We start from the raw sequence: 18,647 nt of genomic DNA on the forward strand, positions 1-18,647 counted from the left end.
GCTGCCAAGTTTGTTATTTTGTTTTTTTTTAACCCAAGAAACTTCTGAGATGGGGAGCACTGGTAAGAAGTGGTTTTGGGAAGAATAGTGAATAGAAGCAAGAATTCAGTTTTCAACATGTTAAATTCAGTATACCTATTAGACATCCATGTCTATGGATATTAAAAGCCAAGAGTTAAATGAAGAACCTAGGGTTAGAGGAATAAATTTGTAAAGTTTGAGCATATAGGTATCATTTGAAAGTTATGGGAACTGTTTGGGATGGGTCGATTTATTCATTCAAGTACTTATTAAGCCTTTATTTTGTGCTTGGCAGTGTTCATCTAGGCACTTGAGCAATGCGCAATACACAAAGAAAAATTCAATACTCTTGCAACTTACCTTCTAATGAGGAGTGATAATAAACAAATATACATAGTATGTTAACAATCAATGTTGAGGAGAATAATAAAGCAGAGATGGGTGGAAAGGTTGCAGTTTTAAACAGGACAGCCAGGGAAGTCCTCAGTGGGAAAATGTCCTTTGAGCTTAAGCTTTGAAGGTGAGGGCGTAAGGCGTGCACGTACCTGGACGGCTAGATTCCAGGTAGAGGCAACAGCAAACGCAAAGGTGTTGAAACAAGCAGGTCCAGGTAAGTTCACGGGAAAGCAGGGATAGTGGCTGTAGAGGAGGGAGACAGGGTAGAGGGTCTGGAGATGAGCCCCGAAAGTTAATGGGGCGGGGTGCAGGGGGGGTGGGTGGTGAGGGTGAAGAAGAGCAGCTCTAGTACCGACAGAAGCAGGGAAGGTGTCCAATAAAGCAGATCATAAACCCCTCACAGATCAGTTTGACGTTAGCGCCTCCCCAAGCCCCGCCCCGCCCCGCCCCAAGCTCACAGCTCCTCTCTGTGGCCGGAACTCTAGCGCCGGGCTCCGGGACCGGAAGCAGTTTTCTACCCGACCTCATTTTGTCAGTGGTCGTATTTCCGGTAACGGCGGCGGGAAGCGGTCTACAGGCGGGCGTCTAGGCCTCTACCGAGGCGAATCCGGCGGGAATCGGAGCCATCAGAACCGCCACCATGGTGAGAAGTCGCAGGCCGGAGGCGCGGGAGCTTCTGAGTCTGTTGTGGAATGGGGACCGCAACTGACCGGGGAGGAGGCCTTGGGTTGGCTGCTCCGGGCGGCGAAGGCCCGGGCCGCGGCCCCTCTTTCCCGGCAAGGAAAGATCGGGACCTTGGTCGTTCGGCGGGGTGGGGGAGGGGAAGGTTGGGAATTGAGGGGCTGAGGCCGGGGTCACTCGGCGTGGGCGAGGTTAAAACTGCGGCTCCCCACGCCGCTGTGGCCACAGTGCTCGGGATCTTGTGGGCGCCGAGTAAACTTTACAGCATAAATACATGTCGGGCTTTGGAGCACGCACGAGAGCCGCAGGAGGACAGGGCAAGACTCGGCGAGAGGTTCAGACTTGTGAAGGCGAGTTGCGGAAAGAAGTGGAAGGGCTTGTGGCTGAAACTAAAGTCTTGGTTCTGTTAGATGGAGAGGAGGGAACGGAGAATGGAGGAGTGGAGGAAAAGTTCCGCTCGTTTGTTCAGCGTATGTGTATGTTTGAGTATGTCTGACTTTTCAGGCGCTGGGACTACGCAAGTGTTTTCCTTTCCTCACTGAGTTCGCTGTCTGTTTGGGGACACGGATAGTATAATTCGGAAGGGTAATTCAGCATTCAGTAAAAGTAACGGCGAGGGGCGGGCTGTGGATGCTTTCTAGGGTAGATGATTCCTAGTGGAGTCGTAAAAGATTGTCAGGCGTTTTCCCAGAGAAAATGGGAGGGAATAGTATAGATGCGAAGGATTGCAGGAGCAAAGCATGAAGGGTAGTGCTATTGAAAGTTCCTGGAGTAAGAGGTGGGCGGAATCGGCAAGAGCCTGGTTATTAAAAGCTTTACATGCTACTTAATCTTGGTACTGAGGAATGCCATTGAAGGATTTTTTAACCAGCCAAATGACATGAATTTAGTTGTTTTAGAACGATAACTCTGTTCTGTACCTGTTATTTATTGGGTGAACTGGAAGCAGGGAAACTTAGGATATTGTTTGGAGAATTGGTTGGAAGAATTGCATTCAGGCTCACCAGCTTCCAACACAGCTTAACCTCTTAGAGCGTCAATGGCCTTATCTGTAAAATCTGATTAAAGGTTGAGATGAATATTGCTTATGGCAGTGCCTGCCCGAGAACACCCGGTAAGATTTAGCTAAACAAGGCAGATGGACCAATGAATGTCAGCCTAAAGGGTCAGACCTGTGTGGTTAGAAGCTGTGATTACAGTTTGGTTAAAATGGTCTCCAAGAGAGCGAACCACATAAACTGCATCTCCAGGGTGGCAGGAGTCAAGATGCTGATCCTTAACATTTGTAGGTTTAGAAACCTGTTTGTCCAAGCTCACAGAGTTGAATAGCAGGCACAGCACTTGGTACCTAGGAGGCCCTTGAGTGAGTTGGGACTGGCCCACAGCAGTGAGACTGATGGGAGGCTGATGCCTTTTATTTCTAGAGAGAAATGTAACTGCCAAGGGCATGTGACAGTTTGCATTTTGAGTCTATAGAGCAAAACTATGTTGCAAGCAGAAGAGGTGGCTGGATTACTTAAGGAGTAAGGCAAGTTATATATTATCTTTATGTAGTCAAACACATTAGCACTCTGGCCACCAGAAAGTTTTTCTCTCCCAAAGGTAGTCTTAGAGATACACGACAAGTGATTGGTTTGGGGATTCCATTCTCACTTTCTAGCTGATCAGTGCCTTGCTAATAACAAGCTCTTGATTGGATTCTTAGTGCCAGTCCCATTCCAGCTCTTCTACTCAGTGGTTTTTTTTTCCTTCCTGTCTCCTTTTTTGGCCTTGCCTGTGGCATATGGAAGTTCCTGGACCAGGGATCAAATCTAAGCCACAGCTGCACAGAACCCTGGATCCCTAACCCACTGTGCCACAGCAGGAACTCCTTTACTCATCTTTTTAATGGGATGTTGGTGTTCCATAGCACTGGAGTCACAGCTGTAATCTGCAGTGGCAGATGGCTAATCTCTGATGTGATTGGGTTTCATTAGTTTGGTGTCATTTTATCCTCTCATCCTTGGAATGTATGCAGAGAACATAGACAAAGGCATTTGTAATGACTTTCAGGGAAGTGGCAGGAGAGGGGGGTGAAACAGGTCAGGGCTGAAAACAGCGTGACATGGGAGAATTCCCAGGAAAGGGCTGTGGCTGGAGGACAGAACTGAGAATCTATTGAGAAAGACAGGCATGGAAAAGAAGGCTGCACCAGAAGTTTTAAGGAAAGATCAGGGGTATGTGGATCCAAAAGAGATGAGTCTCATTCCTGCCGGTTTCTCATTGCAGACTGTGGGTAAGAGCAGCAAGATGCTGCAGCACATCGACTACAGGATGAGGTGCATCCTGCAAGACGGCCGTATCTTCATTGGCACCTTTAAAGCTTTTGACAAGCATATGAATTTGATCCTCTGTGACTGTGACGAGTTCAGAAAGATCAAGTGAGGAGTGGGCTATGGGGGGAGGGATTGGGTGGATGGGGAGTGGATTGGGTGGGTGGGCCAAGTGACAGGTGGTGATGTAGCTAGCTGGTTCCTCTTGGTTTGCTCTCCTGTTTTAGAGGGCAGATTTAAACGGGGACGTTGGACACTAAGAAATCTCTTTCCTTAGTCTTGTTCTCTACTTCTCGCAGAGTACAAGTTGTAAGGAGGGCTCCTAGGCTTTTTGTTTCTCTGACTTTGCATACCCCTGGGTACTGGGGTAAAGGGCTCTCATGTTCTCCCCACAGGTGTGTAAGGGGGGAGAGCTTGATTTTCTGGCCTCATTGCCTATTTGTAAAGCTGTAGCCTAAAGGGCTCTCCCAATGCAGCCTGGTCTGAAACTGCTTTAAGAAGCCTCTGACCCTCTTCAGGGTAAGTGCTCAGCTCCCCTTGTGGGTTTGGGGCCAGTGATTTTTGTTGACATTTAGAGAAACAATTGGAAATATTTTCTACTTTCCCATGATTCCATAAGTTATTAGGCAATTCCCTTGTCTTAGGACTCAAGATCTTAAGTTTCAAGCCAATTAAAAGATGTGGTCTAGTGTTTTATTCTGTTTTACATTCAAGGCATCTTGAGGCCCAAAGAAGTTAGGTGACTTCCATCCAGCTCTCTTTTGCCATGTGCAGTGTCCACAGTATGTCGCCAGTGGCTGTGAATTCCTTTTGATTCCTTTGGGACTGTTGTTTTCTTTGTGGCATGAGGTCAAGAAGCATAGGACAGAAAATGTGGTGGGGATGGCTGAGGGCCAGGTGCACATTAGGGAGCGGCCAACAGGTCAGTGTAGAGCTATTTCATATGGTTCTCTGCTGTGTTATCAACTGAAGCTAACTTTATTCTGATAATAAAAAAAGTACCTATTAGAAAATAATTATTAAAAATACCTAAAAGTATTTGAGAAAATTTAAAATATCCAGAAAGTTTTTTCTTTTTAATCGTGAAAGGGCAGTACATACTTTCATTAAAAAATAAGGAATATAGATAGATAAGCCGAAAAAGTGACACCCATAGAAAACCACTGTCAATTTATTATAAAATATCATTAAAATGAAAATTTTAAGTTATTTTTAAAAATCAGAGTATTTTGTGTTTCCTTTATTTTTAGGAAATTGTCATTGGCTTTTCTTTTCTTTCCCTATCTTGTTGCATTATTTTTCCCAGTTTATATTTATTTATATTTTGTTCATCCTTTTCCTGGTTGTTGCTGTTTGGAGATTTCTGTTTTTGTTCTTTGAAGACAAAGGTGTAATTTCTATGTAGTTAACTCTTAACCTTTTCTTTTATGGCTTCTATATCTAATGTGAGGTGAGTGATGGAGTTCCAGGCCTGTGGGGTTGAATTGGTACTGGAAGGATACTGCATGTAAGTGGAGTGAGTGAGATGCAGTTGACTTGAGGAATTGTTTGGGCTCCTCCTGACACTGGGGAACCTTAAGCTGAAGGGCAGGAAAGAGTAAGCAAAGAAAGAGTTTACTGTGGAAAGGCCCTCACAGTGGCTACAAGTGAGCCAGGGCTGGGCTTTCTTGACTTGTCCTGTGTCTTGATTGGTACATCTTCTTGGCATGGGAGACAGTCACCTAAGGGGTTACAAGTTCAGCCAGTGAAGACTGTCCAGAGGAGCCGTCTTAAGGAAAGTTTATTACCATCTGTCAGTAGATAGAGTACAAAACAGATCTTGGAGGGCTTCTAGGTAGGTGAACATGAACTTTACCCTTTTTCTAATGCTTGTTTTTGTTTCTTCTCCTCAACCTGTCTTTAGACCAAAGAACTCAAAACAAGCGGAGAGAGAAGAGAAGCGAGTCCTTGGTCTGGTGCTACTTCGAGGGGAGAACCTGGTCTCAATGACGGTAGAGGGACCACCTCCCAAAGATGTAAGTCGGAGCAGAGAGCCAGTGCAAGGGCAGGAACCTTGTGCAAAGGAGCCCCCAGCCAGGCTCTGTGTGGGGTTCTCTATTTCATTGCAGTATTCATAGGCATCTGCTGGTTTCTGTGCCCGTTTTACAGATAATAAACAGAATCTTAGAAGAGATTACCTCACAAGTAGGAAGTAGAACTAAGGAACTAGAATTTGTGGGTTTCTAACTTCAAAAGCCTTAGTTGATGTACATAGTCAATAGAAGAGGCACCTGAGACCATCTGGGTCAGTTCTTAATGTGATGACAGTCTAGTTGGATGTAAAAAGTCGTAACTCCAAACAATAGAATACATATATGTATCTTATACTGTTACATGTATTCAGGCTATGCTATGTGCCAAGCTCTTCAATATTTTCTTAATCCTTCTAACAGTCTTTTGAGGTAAATTATGCTTTACAGATAATACAAACTGAGGCTTAGTAACTTACTGAAGGTGTCACAGCTAGTAAGCGGTGAAACTGGCATTTAATTCCAGGCAGTCTTGGTTCATTAACATCAGCCTACCTTTAGAAATTTAACCAAATTGAGAATTTAACCAGATTATTTTGTTTTCCTTTTTTTCATTTAAAGACATTATTTGTTTAAAAAAACCTCTTACCTTGTTTTAATTTTTCTACATATATGTATATATATTTACTTAACATGCAATATATTCTTTTTTTTTTTTTTTTTGTCTTGTCTTTTTAGTGCTGTACATGCGGCATATGGAGGTTCCCAGGCTATAGGGGTCAAATCGGAGCTGTAGCCGCCAGCCTACGCCAGAGCCACAGCAACTCGGGATCCGAGCCACATCTGCGACCCACACCACAGCTCACGGCAACGCCGGGTCCTTAATCCTCTGAGCGAGGCCAGGGATCGAACCCATGACCTCATGGTTCCTAGTCAGATTCGTTTCTGCTGTGCCACGACGGGAACTCCAACACTTAATATATTCTATTTTTTCACTTTAACGTTGTAAACATTTTTCCAGTGGCTGTATACTTTTCAAAAGTCATGTTAGTGACTTAAAGATGCTCTCAAGCGATTAGTTTGTCTTAGTCATTTACGTCTTTTTAGACTCTCACCTTGAAGTTTTTCCCCTTGGTAAATGTCTGCAAGGGATGTTAGCATATTTTTGGTTCACAGCATAGATACTCTTGGTATCTTTTTCCAGTAGAACTTGCTACTCTAATGTAACCCATTATAACCCTTTATGACCACAACCTGTTGTGTCATAACCCCATTATTTATGGATGAGGAAACAGTCCTAGAATGGTGGGATTAGTTGCCCACTATCACTTAGAGGGTGAGAACCAGAGCTGGGACTGGACCTCAGGTCTTTTTGGTGCCAGCTCAAGTGCTCTTTATCTACCGTACACACCTTTCTGGATGGAGCCCTGGCTGCTTGTTGGCTTAACTTTCCTAGGAGTGCATATAGGTTGAGTTGTGCGTGTTTCTCTTGCCTTACTCTTTAAGTTTTTGTAGCCTGCTAGGCACGGAGTCTTGGATGGAGGAGGAATGGTGTTAACACATGGATGGGTGTCGTGTTTATAAGGTGTTTCGTTAACCTGTAAATCTGAAGGGTTCTTTTGGCAGTGATATTCCAAAGTGTACTTCTGATTCTCCAGGCCACAAACATTTCAGCACATGTCTTTATTTTGCAGACCGGCATTGCCCGAGTGCCACTAGCTGGAGCTGCTGGGGGCCCAGGGATTGGCAGAGCTGCTGGCAGGGGAATCCCAGCTGGTGTTCCTATGCCCCAGGCTCCTGCAGGACTTGCCGGGCCGGTCCGTGGGGTTGGTGGGCCATCCCAACAGGTAAGGAGTTGAGGAAGGGGGTACTAGCTTCTGGCGGTTGAAGGATAGAGTGAGGGTCCACAGTTTGGGAATAGTCCACACTGGCTCGCCAACCTGTGATTATCAGCCTATCAGTGATTCACTGTGCTTCATACGTAGTCCCAGGGTCAGCTAAAAAGGAAAACTTGCTGTTATGAGTTATGTTGATACTATTAGGGAGCTACATAGAAAGTATTTTGGCCAACTGTAATGGAGCAGAGTGTTTGCATGACAACATTTGAAACATACAGTTGACCCTTGAACAATGCTGGGGTTAGGGGTGCCAACTCTGTGCAGGCAAAAGTCTGCGTAAACTTGACAGTTGGCCTTCTAGCCATGGGTTCAGCCAAGATTGTGTGTAGTACTGTAGTATGTATTTATTGAGAAAAATCTTCATGAGTGGATCCCAGCAGTTTAAACCCATGTTTAAGGGTTAGCTGTACTGTAGCTCTTACAAACTGTGATCAATCCTATTTGAAAACGTGGGTGCCTTAACTAATTTGGATTGGGTGTTCCGGGAAAATAGGAATTGCGCATTCAAGCTTGGTATCCTCTGGCAGATAGTTTTAGATAGGAAGTGTGATGCTGTGAGTTGTAGCTCAGGGGATTGGGTGTCTGCTGTTTCTTTACCAATTTAGGGAGGAGAGTGGGACACCACATTGGACAGTACCATTCTGCCTAACTTCTTTCCTGTGTACTCTTAGGTGATGACCCCGCAAGGAAGAGGCACTGTTGCAGCAGCTGCAGCTGCTGCCACAGCCAGTATTGCAGGGGCCCCAACCCAGTACCCACCTGGCCGAGCAGGTCCTCCCCCGCCTATGGGCCGAGGAGCCCCCCCTCCAGGTGAGGAGCCCATAAGGAGGTCATTGCTAGTTGATGGACTTTGATATCTTAGCTGGATTCATGATGAGATATAACCTTGACTGAAACTGATGATGAGTTTGTTTAATTAAGCAGGATTACTCTGAGATCCAGCCTGGTTGACCTGGAGCTAGCTGGGAAAGAGCCACACATCTTTGGCTCAAGTCCTAGTTTGCTAGGAGGGCCTGGGAAGGTGGAATGGTCCATCTGTCTCAGACCTTGGTGGAAATTTTGTACATTTCCTGCTACCTTTTCAAGACAGACACTTGAGCTGTATTCTTGGGGCTTTTCTCTTGCAGGCATGATGGGCCCACCTCCTGGTATGAGGCCTCCCATGGGTCCCCCCATGGGAATCCCCCCTGGACGAGGAACTCCAATGGGCATGCCCCCACCCGGAATGCGGCCCCCTCCCCCAGGGATGCGAGGTAAGTACCTGCAGCAGTGGTGTTGACTTTTCTTCCCTAGAGCCATGTCAGGATGGGAAATGAGGGAAGATTGGACTTTGACCATACCTTTTGGGTTTTTAGGCCTTAGGCCTAGAGAAGTGAACTCTTAAAGAGGACAGCTTTGCCCAGGAAGGAAAGAGGGAACAAGCATTTCTTAAATTGACCCTCTTTCTCAGAACAGTGAGAGCAGCCCTGTACACAAGGCTTCCCATTGTTCAAGGCAGTAGTTTTCAGGTCATGTGAAATAATGCATTCTGTTGCATGACCAGCAAAGATCTTATGCCCTTTGGTTTGGGAGTGTGTAATAATTAAGGAGGGGCTCTGGGCTTTGCTGTACTATGCTGTTTAAATCTGGTTTGAGAAATGCTGATGTAGATGAGCTCTCTCATTTTATGGATGAGGAGAGAGCTCAGTTCCAGACCATTGTTCTTTCCACAAGCCACAGTGGCCTCTAAGTTAGCCCACAGCCAAGCTTGCTAAGCACTGTGTCTCTGGTTTGAGTTTGCCACTTAAGGGCTTTATAAGCATTGGAACCCAGTGGGACCAGGGAAGTCCCCTTTGATTACTTGATAATTGCAGGGTGAGGGAGGCTGGGGCAGGGTGGGGATTTGAGTTGCAGATCAGGCACTGACTAAACTTCTTACTCTTACTTCAGGCCTTCTTTGACCTTGGCCACAGAATTATGGAAGTAGCTCCACAGAGGCGTGGGCCCGACCCCCCAGGGCCACGTTACCACACCTGTTTGTTTGTTAAGCCGTTGTTCCGCCGGAGTCTCACCGGATTGTCTGGTTTCCCTTACAGGGCCCCCTCCCCCGGGAATGCGCCCACCAAGGCCCTAGACTCATCTTGACCCTCCTCAGCTCCCTGCCTGTTTCCTGTAAGGCTGTACATAGTCCTTTTACTTCCTTGTGGCCTGTGAAACTAGTTTATAATAAACTCTTAAGAGAATGCAGTGCTATAAATGCACCTGGTATGTTTGTTTATTTTCAGAAAAATCTTTGATATACCGGGTGCTTAAATAAGAGGAAGGGTTGCCTTGGAAAAATGAGCCCTAATCCTTAGTTGCTTCCCTTGTAAAATACTATATTCTTTTGCAGAGATGCACAGCTTCATCAAAGAGAATTACACAATTGAACTACAAGGAAATTCTTTTCACTTGTCAAACTGGCAAAAATCATTTTGTTGAAATAAAACATTCATATCCTATGGTGAGGGTTGTGACTTGCTCTATTTTCTTTGAAAGGCACTAATCTACGTAACGTCTTTTTTTTTTTCCCTTTGTCTTTTTTGCTTTTCTTTGTCTTTCCACCAGTGGCACATGGAAGTTTCTGGTCCAGGGATAAACCTGAGCCATGACAGAGACCCAAGCTGTCACAGTGACCATGCTGGATCCTTAACCCACTGTGCCACAAGGGAACTCCCTATATAACTTCTTGAGCAGTACTTTATTTTATTTTTTTGTCTTTTTAGGGCTGCACCTGCAGCATATGGAGGTTCCCAGGCTGGGGGTCTAATGGGAACTGTAGCCGCTGGCCTACACCACAGCCACAGCAATGCAGGATCTGAGCCACGTCTGCAACCTAACACCACAGCTCACAGCAACGCCGGATCCTTAACCCACTGAGTAAGGCCAGGGATCGAACCCACAACCTCATAGTTCCTAGTCGGATTTGTTTCCACTGCGCCATGACGGGAACTCCCTTGAGCAGTACTTCAGATTATCGTGTTTTCTACAGTGAAGTATGAAGCAAAAGCTAAAAATGGAAATTTTATTGCAAGAGGAACAACACTGGTATAACTTTCTTCTGGGGTCACATGCATACATGTAATCTAATCCTACTTTTGAGTTGTGCGGCATCTGTTATTCTTTCACCAAATGTCTGTTTAGTGGATAGGTCACTAAACAGTACTCTAGTACATTCATGCTTGAAGGATACAGAAATAACGTAGATACTTTTGAAATTACTGTCTGGGAGTTGTCCTGTGGTGCAGTGGGTTAAGGATCCAGTATTGTTACTGCAGCAGCTTGGATCACTGCTGTGGCACAGATTCGTCCCTGGCCCAGGAACTTCCACATGCCGCGGGTACAGCCATTAAATGACATGACATGATGCGACATAGTAACTATCCTGGTGGGAGGACTATACTAAATACAAGGGAGACCTTAAAAAAGAAGAGACTAGTGTGTTTCTTCAGGAACATAAGGGTGGGTCAGCATCAAATTGAATCAAATGTACCTAGTTAATAAAACAAGAAAAAAGCCTTATGATTGTCTCAGGAGATATAGATAAAATTTAAACACTTGTTAGGAATAGAAGGGAAATGTATAAGCACGATACAGGGATTTATGAAAGAAAAACAAAACACAGCTGACCTAATAGTGAAAGGCTGGAAACTACCCTTAAGATTAGGAACAAGACAAGGCTGTTCCCACTGCTATTCAAAGTTATACTGGAAGGTCTAGCCAGAGCCAGAGCCATTAAGAAAAATAAAAGCCGAATTGGAAAGGAAGAAGTAAAACTTCCTAAATATGACCATCTATGTAGAAAACCCAAAGAATCCCTAAGAAAGCTCCTAGAGCTGATAAACGAATTAGGCAAAATTGCAGGGTATGAGATAGCACACAGTCTGTTGTATTTCTACATACCAGCAACAGTCTGAAAAAATTTTTAACCATGTTTACAGTAGCATCCAAAAGAATAAAATCATCAATTTAACCATGGAGGTGTAAGATTTATACACTGAAAATTACTAACATCCTGAAAGAAAACCTAAATAAATGGAAAAACATCCCATGTTTGTGGATTAGAAGACTGTTGTTTAAATGGTAGTATTTATTTCCCAAAGTGATCTAGAGGTTAAATGCAATGTCTACCAAGATTCCAATGGTTTTTTTTTGGCAGAAATTGAGAAGCTCATGGCAAGAACAATCTGGACATCTCACACCCTGATTTGAAAACCTACTATAGGAGTTCCTGTTGTGAAGCAGAAATGAATCTGACTAGTAGCCATGAGGATGCCATGAGGATATGGGTTCGATCCCTGGCCTTGCTCAGTGGGTCGGGAATCTGTTGCCGGGAGCTGTGGCGTTAGGTCACAGATGCAGCTTGGATCCCGAGTTGCTGTGGCTGTGGTGTAGGCCAGCAGCTGTAGCCCCAATTCAACCCCTAGCCTGGGAACTTCCATATGCCACAGATAGGGCCCTACCTAAAAAGCAAAAGCAAAAAAAAAAAAAAGTTATTACAAATCCTGAGTAATTAAAACTGCGATACTAGCATAAGATAGACACAGACCAATGGAGTAGAATTGGGAGTCCAGAAATAAGCCCTTGCATTTATGGTCACAAAAATGCCGAGACCTTTCCCTGGGAAAATAGTCTCCCACAGGTGGTGCTAGGACAATTAGAAAACAATATGAAAAAGAATGAAGTTGGACACCTACCTCACTTCTTAGGTCATTCGTTAACTCAAAGTGGGTCAACAATCTATAAGAACTAGAACTAAGTTACTAGAAGAAAATGTCGTGATGACTTTGGGTTTGGTGATAAATTCTAGATTTGACACCAGAAGCACAAAGAAGAAAAAATTGGACTTCAAAAGTAGAAACTATCAAAGGATAACATCAAGAATGTGAGAATGTGACCTACAGAATGGGAGAAAATACTTGCAAGTCATATATCTAATTTGCGTTTAATATCCAGACCATGTAAAGAACTTCTATGGAGTTCCCGTTGTGGCGCAGTGGAAACAAATCCAACTAGGAACCATGAGGTTGCGGGTTCGATCCCTGGCCTTGCTCAGTGGGTTAAGGATCTGGCATTTCTGTGAGCTGTGGTGTAGGTTGCAGATGTGGCTCCAATCTGGCATTGCCGTGGCTGTGGTGTAAGCTGGCAGCTGTAGCTGCAATCAGACCCCTAGCCTGGGAACCTCCATATGCTGTGGGTGTGGCCCTAATAAGCAAAACAAACAAACCAAAAAAAAGCCTTTACAACTCAACAGTAGAAACAGCCCAATTAAGTCAACAAATTGTGTACAATGTCTTCAAAAGAGATATACCAATGGAGAACACATGAAAAACTGTTCAACATAATCCATCATTAAAGAAATTCAAATCAAACCTGCAATGAGATACCTCTTCAGCCCACTAGGGTGGCTTTAATGGGGGAGTAAAAAGTTGGTAAGGATGTGGAGAAATTGTGCTTTGCTGGTAAGAATGTAGAATGTTGCCGCCACTGTGTAAAATGGTTTGGCAGTTCCTCAAAAAAATAGTTACCTTATGATCCAACAATCCTACTCCTAGGTATATATCCAAGAGAAATGAAAATACATGTCTATACAGAAACTCGTACACAACTGTTGGTAGCATTATTCATAATAGCAAAAGGTGGAAACGACCCAGCTGTCCATCAGTGGATGAATGGATAGATTAATTGTGCTACACATTCAGTGGAGCATTAGGCGTGAAAGAAGTATTGATTCCTGCTACTACTTGTATGAACCCTGAAAGTATTGTGCTAAGAAGTCACACACAGAAGGACATATATGATTCCTTTTTTTCTTTAAAAAAAAAAAGTATGTGTGTGTGTGTGTGTGTGTATGTGAATATATATATATATATATATATATATATATATATATATATATATATATATATATATATATATATATATTTTAGGGCTGAACCTGTGGCAAATGGAAGTTTCCAGGCTAGGGGTCGAATGGGAGCTGTAGCTGCCTGCCTACACCACAGCAGCATAGGATCTGAGCTACATCTGGGACCTACACCACAGCTCACATCAATGCCAAATCCTTAACCCACTGAGCAGGGCCAGGGACTGAACCTATGTCCTCATGGATCCTAGCCAGGTTCATTACTGCTGAGCCACGGCAGGAACTCATATATTTTTTAAATTGAAGTATAGTTGATTATATATAGTGTTATATAAGTTAAAGGTGTTCAATATAGTGATTTATAATTTTTAAAGGGCATACTACATTTTTAGGTATTATAAAAGAAAATATTTGCTATATTCCCTGCGTGTATGTATACTCGCAGCTTATTTTATACCTAATACTTTGTGCCTCTTAATTCCTTACCCCTTTACTGTCCCTCCCCCCTTTCCTCTCCCTGCTGGTAACCCCTGGTTTATTCTCTGTGAGAGTGAGTCTGCTTCTTTTTGTTATATTCACTAGTTTGTTGTATTTTTTAGATTTCACATACATGTGATATACAGAATTTGTCTTTCTCTGTCTTGACTTATTTCACTTAGCATAATGCCCTCCAAGTCCATCCATGTTGCTGCAAAAATGGCAAAATTTGCTTCTTTTTTATGGCTGAGTAGTATTCCATTGTGTGTGTGTGTGTACACACACATATCACAGCTTTAGCCATTCATCTGTTGATGGCTGTTACCAAGGGATGAGATTGGAATGGGGGAGATGGAGAGTGGTTACTTAAGGGTACAGGATGTTTTATGTAGTGATGAAAAAGTTTTTGAAACTAGCAAGAGCTTTCCAGCTCTCTATGCACGTCACAACATTGTGAATGCACTAACTACTATTGAGTGGTAATGGGTAAACTAAAGTCATTGTATGTTATGTGACTTCATCTAAAAAAATAAAGAGTCTTCATGGAAAGGGTTTACTAAGGCTTTTTATTGTGGGAAGGATAGTCCCACGGAAGAAGGCCGAGAAATCAGGGCATTAGGGAGGTGAGCTTGGCAGTGACTTTAGGCAAAAGAGTCAGTTGTTGGCTCAGACAATGTCACAGGAACATATATCACGAGAAGGACTGTCTCGCCTCCCATTTACCTGCCAGGCATGATGCAGAAGGGTTTTGTACTCCTAGCCTGTGCCGAAAAGCTGGGACTTCTCTATCTCATAAATGAGCACAGGCTACTAAGGAAAAACAAAGACCCCCACATTGCCTAGGGGGTCAGCAAAGTAAAAACCCTGGATGCCCAAGGCTGTTCTTGAAAATCAACTAAAACCCTCCTGAAATATGTATGGTCTATATGTTTCTGTGTATTCAGTCCTACATAGAATAATCTTTATGTCACACCTGCTTTTGAGACCCATTGACTGACTAAGAGAACAAAAGGAGAAGTCTGCCATTAGACCCTGGGGCCTTCTGACCATTGTATCTTGAAGAGAACTCCTAAGTTCTTGGAGGCGAAAGGGTTGGGTGGAGAATTCAAATGTGCTTTGACCTGTTTACCGATTTTGCTCCTTTCCAGTTTTCATATTAAGCCTCTATAGCATCAGTGCACTTAGTAAATTTAGGCTGTGAGGACTAAATGAGATCATAAAACATTGCTGCTGGATTTAAGTCTAAATTGTGTTTGGTCAGACTCACATGTGTACTCTTCTATAGGTTATGTATTCCTTCTTGTTTCTTTAAAAATATTTTATTACATAAATGCTCGTAAAGAATGCCTATAGAAAGAAATCAGGGTTCTAAGATTCAAAATATTCAATGTTAGCCTTTTCTCCTTGTTCAGTTTTATGATCTCATTACATGCTCAACTTTCTATTTCTTTTTCTTTCTTTCTTTTTTTTCCCCACACCTGTGGCATGTGGAAGTTCCTGAGCCAGAGATCAAACCTGTGCCACAGTAGTGACCCGAGCTGCTGCAGTGATAATGCTGGATCCTTAACTTACTCGCCACAAAGGAACTCCAGCTTTCTATTTAACATCAAAATAATGCCAAATCTTTGCAAACAATTACTTTAATATCTCATTAAGTGAACACACCACTGTTTACCTAGCCAATTCTCTGTAGATGGATATTGATTCGTTTTCTCATTAACAAATAATGTGATAACCATATTTTGCATAAAGATTATTCTATATTTAGATAATTTAAAAAAGAATCTGACTCAAAGATGTCAGTGGTTTAATTCACCATCTTTAAACTTGAGTCAATTTACTCTGTTATAAAGCAGACACAATTACACCTTTTTTTGTCTTTTTAGGGCAGGGGGCATATGGAGGTTCCCAGGCTAGGGGTCCAGTTGGAGCTGTAGCTGCCGACCTACGCCACAGTCACAGCAATGCAGGATCTGAGCCACGTCTGCGACCTATACCACAGCTCATGGTGATGCCAGATCCTTAACCCACTGAGGAAGTGGAGGGATCGAACCCGCAACCTCATGGTTACTAGTCGGATTCGTTTCCACTGCGCCAAGACGGGAACTCCACAACTACACTTTTTACAGCGTGCTTTTCAAAATTGATAATTATCATTCAGAAGAAATATACTTTTTCTAGTTTGACAGATGAATATGATATATCACTGTTTGTTTTAAAAAATTTCAAAGTAAGGATTTGGGTTTATTTCTTCCTTTGTGTATTGTCTTAAAAATAAATTTTGATACACATTTTTTCCATGTCATTTCATAAATCTTCATAATGAGCACTGGATGTACATCTAGTGAGTATAATATAATTTAGTCTTTCTTCCTATTTGGGAAATTCATAATATCTCTGGTTTTCCATGACTACTAATCAGGCAGTGATGAATATTTTCTGTAGAAATATTTTCTACTTTGATTTCCTAAGTTTTTAGGAGTGATATTCATGATTCAAAGGTAGGCAATAGAAAGAAAGAAACTCATCAAATGGATCCAAGTGTGTGCATAAAATCTCTCTGGAACGCTGTAAGTGAGGAATTGGCCAGGTTGGCTGCTTCTGGGAAAAGGACTCTAGTTCAGGGGGAATAGGAATGGATGGGAGAGTTTTCACTGTATACGACTTAGAAGGTTTAAAATATTGAAATAGGTGAATGCATTACCTAGCTTAAAAAATTAAGTACACTAAAAAGTTAAAAATGGTGAAATGATAATTTACATTTTTTAAAAAATTAAAAATGGTGAAATGATACATTAAAAATGGTGAATGATAAATGATAAGGTACTTAAACCAAAAGATCCACCAGGAGGCAGCATTGCTCTGTCAAGAGGAAGGAAACAGCAAATGTGTGGACTCTTGTCTCACTCACCGACCCTGGGATCCTGGGTTGGTTTTTTCCCTTCCTAATACTCTGCGTTGTTCTAATTTTCTACAAAGACTTACACAGAAATAAAATACACTTTAAGGAGAGAAGGAAGTGTCAAGCCCTGCCTCTCTTTAGCTGTGGGGTCATATCTTTGTCTATACGCATGAATTCCTACAAGAAGAATTCCTGAGGGAGAGGGGGCCACATTGAAAAGGTGGGTGGATCTACCGAGTCGCCCTCTGGTCGAATCATCCTACTCCATTCATAACAGTGTGTGCGGGTGCCTCTTGCTAAGGTCCTTTCCAATGCAGTGTATTTTTACCATGTTAGGTCTCGTTCAAACTAAGTTAAAAATATCTCCTTGTTTTAACTAGAGCATATTTAGCTATAAGGACCACTAGTTATGTTTTCATTTATTTAAAAGCAATTTACATTTGTTTTTCTGTGAACTACTCCACCTGCTCTATGGAGGGCTGGGAATTCATTGATGTTATTTGACACTGCTCTGTGCACTGAACATGTTTGTTAAATGAATGAGTGATAAACAACTTTCTTGAGCTCCACTTTCCTCATCTATAAAATAGGAGCGTGTCTTGTTGGCTTCTAAGGGGGCAGGATTGGGTCCTCCACCAAATTTGGTTTAAATATTTGCGAGTTCCCGTAGTGGCGCAGTGGAAACGAATCCAACTAGGAACCATGAGGTAGTGGGTTGGATCCCTGGCCTCGCTCAATGGGTGAAGGAACCGGTGTTGCCATGAGCTGTGGTGTAGGTCAGAGACTCGCCTCGGATCTTGCATTGCTGTGGTTGTGGTGTAGGCCAGCGGCTAGAGCTCCGATTAGACCCCTAGCCTGGGAACCTCCACATATGGCGGGTGCAGCCCTAAAAAAAAAATTAATAATAAATATTTGAGACTGATGACCCTGTATTTATATTACCCAGGAGGGTTTGAAAGGATATCTCTGTCCTATAATGAGGCTTTCTGGGGAGGGCAGGGCAGGGTCCCAAGCAGGTCTGAAAATGGCTTGAGAGAGCACTGTGAGGTGACGGTCCCATTTCATTGTGATCGGGGTGGAGATGGGGCTGTGGTGAAGTCCTGCTAAAGGGCTTGAACTTCCCGCAAGTGCCAAGAGAGGGCGCCCGCAGCTTTCTTGAAAGCTGTCAGCAGTCAGCAAAAAAGAAGTGTGCCCTGGCCTTGCAGAACGGCAGAACCTCATCTCACTGAAGATTAAACGAGGTCATACACACCATATGGTAGCCACGGAGGAAGCAGTCAGTAGATAAGTGCCATTATTATTGCCATGCTCGAGTCTTTCAGTTCTAGCTTTAAAAGGAGTTTATTTTTCTTTTGAATATAAATTTCGTTCCCCCCCCGCCCCCCCAGGAATGAGATCTATAGTTACAGGGTTTCCCTACTTTTTTTTTTTTTTTTTTTTTTGTGGCATATGGAAGTTCCCAGGCCAGGGGTCAAACCGGAGCTGCAGCTGCCAGCCACCACCACAGCCACAGCAACGCTGGATCCAAGCCGCGTCTGTGATCTGCACCACAGCTCATGGCAATGCCGGATCCTTAACCCACTGAGGGAGGCCAGGAATTGAACCTGCGTCCTCCCGGATAGTAGTCGGGTTCCTTAACCACTGAGCCACGATGGGAACTCCGCATATAACTGTTCATAGTATTCTCTTAGGATTTCTTTTTTTTGTACCTCTGTGATATTGGTTCTTATTTCTCCACTTTCATCTATTATTTTGTTTACTTGGATTCTCTTTTCTTCTTGGTGAACCTGGCTAAAGCTTTGTCAATTTACCTTTTCAAAAACCCAGCTCTTAGTCTCATTGATTTTTTTCCCGTTGTTTTTCATCTCTGTTTTATTGACTTCCTCTTTGTTATTATTTCCTTCCTTCTGATGACTTTGGCATTTTTTTTTTTTTTTTTTGCTCTTCTTTTTCTAACTATTTTAGGTGGTAGGTTGGGTTGTTTGATTTTCTTGTTTCTTAAGGAAAGCCTGCGTTACTATGAATTTCTTCTCTCAGAGCTACTTTTCTGCATTCTATGGATTCTGG

General features: G+C 43.1%; 1 long non-coding RNA gene across 2 annotated transcripts; it reads left to right on the forward strand.

Annotated features, from left to right (window-relative positions):
* Positions 1–954: 954 nt before the first annotated feature.
* Positions 955–9,797, forward strand: LOC100624586 (small nuclear ribonucleoprotein-associated protein B). Of its 2 annotated transcripts, XR_014832119.1 has the most exons (8): positions 955–1,060; positions 3,367–3,518; positions 3,806–3,929; positions 5,314–5,425; positions 7,114–7,266; positions 7,989–8,127; positions 8,445–8,570; positions 9,247–9,797. It is a non-coding gene; the product is annotated as a small nuclear ribonucleoprotein-associated protein B (long non-coding RNA). The 2 variants fall into 2 exon arrangements; XR_002339920.2 differs by lacking the exon at positions 3,806–3,929.
* Positions 9,798–18,647: the final 8,850 nt, after the last annotated feature.

The sequence above is a fragment of the Sus scrofa genome, chromosome 17 (genome assembly GCF_054392235.1).
Source record: "Sus scrofa isolate SSC_HxYL_T2T_F1_AM1 chromosome 17, Sscrofa_HxYL_maternal_Yorkshire_Landrace_v2.0, whole genome shotgun sequence".
In the NCBI taxonomy this organism is placed as follows: Eukaryota; Metazoa; Chordata; class Mammalia; order Artiodactyla; family Suidae; genus Sus; species Sus scrofa.